This window comes from Brienomyrus brachyistius, unplaced genomic scaffold, assembly GCF_023856365.1.
Source record: "Brienomyrus brachyistius isolate T26 unplaced genomic scaffold, BBRACH_0.4 scaffold45, whole genome shotgun sequence".
Classification (NCBI taxonomy): domain Eukaryota; kingdom Metazoa; phylum Chordata; class Actinopteri; order Osteoglossiformes; family Mormyridae; genus Brienomyrus; species Brienomyrus brachyistius.
The window spans coordinates 2,351,435-2,356,845 of NW_026042320.1; positions in this window are offsets into that span (position 1 = coordinate 2,351,435).

Sequence of the window (5,411 nt, forward strand, 5' to 3'; positions counted from 1 at the left end):
TTTTTAATTGCTTCCCCACACTGCGAGAGTGGGACATGGAAGCATCAACATTCACACCGAGGTCTTTCTCATAATCAGCTACCTTTATTTCATTGGAACCCATAAAATATCTGTACTTTATATTTCTGCTCCAGGCATGGATTACCTTACATTTATCTATGTTAAATTTCATCTGCCAGGTATCAACCCAGTCGCTAATTAAATCAAGATCCCATTGTAGCCTCTCCACTGTTAGTTCAGTATCTGCTACACCATCCACCTTGGTGTCATCTGCAAATGTAACTAGTTTACTGTATGTATTGGTGTCAATATCATTAATATAAAATAGGAACAATAATGGTCCTAAAACTGAACCCTGCGGTACCCCACTATGAACGCAGGCCCAATTTGTGCCTCTAATAATTACTCGCTACTTCTTGTCTGTTAACCAGTTTTCAATCCAAGCTGCTACAGTTCCTAAAATCCCTGCAGCTTTGAGCTTAAGCGAGAGCCGTTTGAGGGGGACAATATCAAAGGCCTTCTGCAAATCTAAGTACTTTATGTTATCAATTTCTATTTTTGCTCCCTCAAAGAACTCAAGTAGATTAGTTAAACAGGATCTACTTCTCCTAAATCCAGGTTGGCTACCCCTCAGAATGTTATTTGTATCCAGGTTATTTGTATCCATAACTTTTCCAGTTATGCAAGTTAAAGTAATTGGCCTATAGTTTGCTGGATTACATCTATCCCCTTTTTTGAATATGGGCGTTATATTAGCATACTTCCAATCATAAGGTACCACACGTGCAAATAAGGATTTCGGAAACAGTAAAGTTAAAGGTTGGCTAATAATAACCCTCATTTATTTTAAAACTGTAGGTAAGATGCCATCAGGACCCTGTGATTTATTTATTTTGAGCTTAGCTAGGCTTTGTACCACATCAGCCTCAGTTATACATACATGCCCTCCGCAATTATTGGCTCCCCTTTGTACAAGGGGTAAGAAAAAAATCCACCTTCTGGTGAAGGTGCTTCATCTCAAACGGAAAAAATGAGAAAAATCCAACTGTCAGGATTCGCCGGTAGAGCGGGTGATCGCACGGGCAGGCGATGCGGGCAGAAAGCAGGCAGGCAGGTGGAGTACGGGGAATAACTGGGGATTTATTAGGAACGGGCAGGGCAGAACGGGACAAAAGCACGAACATCGACTAACATCAATGATGGACAATGAACTAAGGCAAGACATGGACTGAAATAGACAGGACTGAGCGAAAATAACCAGATACAGATCAGGGAAGCACACGTGGATAATCAGGGGGCGTGGCACACACGAGGATCGGACGAACTGGGAATGACACCAACCTGTCATGCCCTGCTCGTCGGCTCCTTCTGTGTGCCACGCCCCCTGCCTACCCACGTGTGTTTCCCGGATTATACCCAGCTGTGTCTGATTATTTTCAATCAGTCCTGTGTATTTCAGTCCGTGTCTTACCCGAGTCCTTTGTCCGTCACTGATGTTGTCGATGTCCGTTTCCCGTCCTGCTCCGGTTTCCCTTATTAAAACCCCGTTTTCCCCGTATCCCGCTGGCCTGCCTGCTCCTTCCGCACGATCGCCGCTCTCCGCCGCGCTCGCGCACCACGACCCGTGACAGAATGACGGACCTAACAAAAAAGAAAAGGCAGAGGAGAAGGAGACCTGAGGAGCCTACGATCCGCCTGGGGGCTTGCTCTCTCGCCAGGCTTTGGCTCCCGACTGAGAGCAAGGAGGAGGAGTCCATCGAATACCCGGACCCACTGCTCATCCCCCCTGCAGCAGCCACCCCGGAGGCGCCGTCCGCGCCTCACCCAGGGAAGACGGCCGACTGCATCTCCCAGTTCTTCGCCCTCCAGGGGCTATTCTGGAGGATCTGGGAGGGACTGGGCACTCCAGTGAGTCCGGAGGCGGAGGACCTTATAACGCGGCTCCAGAAGGACTTTGCCGCGTTTACTCCCGCCTCCGACCGGGGGGATCTGGAGAAAATGGCAGAGGAGGTTCGGCAGCTCCTCCAGCTCCAGAGGGCTGCGGACCCCGCTCCCGTGCAGCCGCCATTGCCGGCGGACCCCGCTCCCGTGCAGCCGCCATTGCCGGCGGACCCAGCTCCCGTGCAGCCGCCATTGCCGGCGGACCCAGCTCCCGCGCAGCCGCCGCTGCCTGCGCAGCCGCCTTCGCTGCCTGCGCAGCCGCCTTCGCTGCCTGCTGCAGCTCCCGGGCCGGCACCCCCTCTGCAGCCGCCTGCTGCAGCTCCCGGGCCGGCGCCCCCTCTGCAGCCACCTCCTGTTCCTGACCGCGCTCCAAGTCCTGACCGCGCTCCAAGTCCTGACCGTGCTCCTGTCCCTTCTCCCCCTATGACGGTTTCTCCCTCGCCCCGGCGAACTCGACCCCGACCTGGGGTCATGTCTGTGTCCCGTAAAGGGAGGGCACACAGACGCAGGGCTGGGGTCCCGCCCGCCCTGCCCCCTGGCTCGCCCTGCCTCGCCTGCGCTGGGGCTCGGTTGGCGCCTGCGGGTCCTGGCCCTCCGGGTCGGCTGTCGCCTGCGGGTCCCCCTCCGGTGCCTCGTCGCCCCGCCTCGCTCCCCTCTCCGGGTCCTGGTCGGTCGCCTGGGGGCTCCCCGACGGCGGCTCCTCGGTCGCCTTGCCTTCGCCCTAGCCCCTTCCAGCTCCCTCGTCCCCTTCCCTGGTGCTCCCTCCTGCTCCCTCCCTGGCCCCTCCGCGGGTCCCTTGCCCTGTCTCCTCGGCCCCTCCGTGGTCCCCTCCGGCTCCGGCCTCCCGGCCGCCTGCGGCCCCTCCGGCTGCCTCCCGTCGCCCGCTGGGGCTCCCTCGGGCTCCCCTTCCTTCCTCCTCCTTCTCTCCCTTCTTTCCTGTCTCTGTCCCGCCTGTCTTTGTTCCTCCTCCTGCCTTTGTCCCGCCGTCCTCTGTTCCTGGTCCCTTTGTTCTGCCCCACTCTGTTCCTAGTTTCCCGTCGTTCCCTCCCGTCACTCCCGCTCCTTTTGTTCCGCCTGTTCCCTCTGTTTCTCCCTTCCTGATTTGTCTCTCTGCCTTCCCGTCCCTTTGTCAGCTCCTGTCTCACGTCCTGTCGCTTGCCCTGTTTTGTGCCTCGGTCCTGTTTCCCGTCTCTCGTTGATGGTTCTGTTTTTTTGCTCCAGGTCCCGGTTCCCGTGTCCCGTCTGTCGCCTCCTCCCTGGCGCGCCCGGTGAAGCGCGCCTTTGGGGGGGGGTTCTGTCATGCCCTGCTCGTCGGCTCCTCCTGTGTGCCACGCCCCCTGCCTACCCACGTGTGTTTCCCGGATTGTACCCAGCTGTGTCTGATTATTTTCAATCAGTCCTGTGTATTTCAGTCCGTGTCTTACCCGAGTCCTTTGTCCGTCATTGATGTTGTCGATGTCTGTTTCCCGTCCTGCTCCGGTTTCCCTTATTAAAACCCCGTTTTCCCCGTATCCCGCTGGCCTGCCTGCTCCTTCCGCACGATCGCCGCTCTCCGCCGCGCTCGCGCACCACGACCCGTGACACAACCTTTACTTAAAATCAATTTATTTGAAGAAAAATCAAATCCTTCATCAAGAAATAATTATTTTTAACAAAAACACATGAGCCACTATTATTGGCAGCCCTGCAAATTATAGTGAACACAATGTAATTGGAACATGTTTCCCATGTAAATTATACATCTTTGAGTTGATTGGAGTGAATAGGAACCTTCAAGCTGTAATCCATGACTTCCTGAGTAACTGGGGTACAAACATGAGGAGACACAGAGGCCAAATTCCCTTAGTCATCCAACAACGTGGGAAAGATAAGAGAGACACAGACCAAATGAGGGAGAAGTGTGCTGACCTTCATAAGTCAGGGAATGGGTATTAAAAAATAGCTACTCGCCTTAAAATGCCCATTTCTACTGTTAGGGCAATAATTAAAACGTGGACATCAACTGGAACTGTTAGAAACCTGCCTGAAAGAGGACCCAAGTTTATTTTGCCCCCAAATACAGTGAGGAGGATCGTAAGAGAGACAAAAAATCCCCAAGGATGACTGTTAGTCAATTACCAGACAAAGTAAAATCTTGGGGTTACCACGTCTCCAAAAAACCATCAGACGCCCCCTTCATGCTAACAGACGTTTTGAAAGTTATGACAGAAAGAAGCTTTTTCTGTCAGTTACTTAAAATGTTAGTGCCAGGAGTTTGCAAAACATTATACAACTTTAACTGGAATCAAATTCAATGGTCTGATGAAACAAAAATGGAGCTTTTGGCAATAAACATTCAAGGTGGGTTTGGCGTAAAAAGAAGGATGGTTATAATGAAATGAACCTCATCCCAACTGTAAGATATGGTGGAGGTTCTGTGATGTTGTGGAGCTGTTTTTCCTCCAAAAACCCTGGAAACGTCGTTAGGGTACATGACACTATGGGGTCCATGAAATACCAGGACATTTTATATCAAAATTTGGCTGCTGCTGCCAGGAAACAAAACCTGGGGCTTCATTGGATCTTCCAGCAGGACGGTGATCCTAAGCACATGTCCAAATAAACATTAAAATGGTCAGCTGACCACAGAATCAAGCTTCTGCCATGGCCATCTCAGTCCCCTGACCTGAACCCCACTGAAAACCTGTGGGCTGAGCTGAAGAGGAGAGTGCACAAGAGAGGGCCGAGGACCCTGGGTGATCTGGAGAGATTCTGTAAAGAGGAATGGTCTCAGATGCCCTGCTCTGTATTCTCCAACCTTATAAAATGTCATAGGAGACTCAGTGCTGTTATACTGGCAAAGGGAGGCTGTACAGAGTATTAAAAGCAGGGCTGCCAATAATCGTGGCACATGTGTGTTTGTTGATAATAATTATTTCTTGATGATTTGTTTTTCTTTGAATAAATTTATTTCAATGAAAGGTTGGATTTTCCTAATTTTTTCAGTGTGAGATGAAGCTGCTTCGCCAAAAGGTGGATTTTTTTCTAACCCTTTTTACAAATCTTTACAAGGGGGGCAATAATTGTGGAGGGACTGCTTATTGTTTATATACGACACTGTATTTGTACTAAATGGTGGTAAGTTAAGCATGTCCTCTACTGTGAACACCCGTGTAAAATAATCATTAAACTCATTTACTATATCAATTTTAATTTTCGATTATAAGGCCCTTACTATCCTGCAGATGAGTGATTTCAGCTTTTAGAGCTCTTTTGGAGTTAAAATATTGGAAGAAACTTTTAATGTCATCCTTAGCCTCCAATGCAGTCTTACTTTCGACATTCCACTTACTGTAGCGAGTCTAATGTTATTTTTTAAGTCAACCTGTAGACTTAGATACTCCTGCTTTATTTTGAAATCATTAGTTATTTTCTACCTTAGTATCTCCAGCATACAGTGTGACCCAGTAATACTTACCTCGCTACCCACA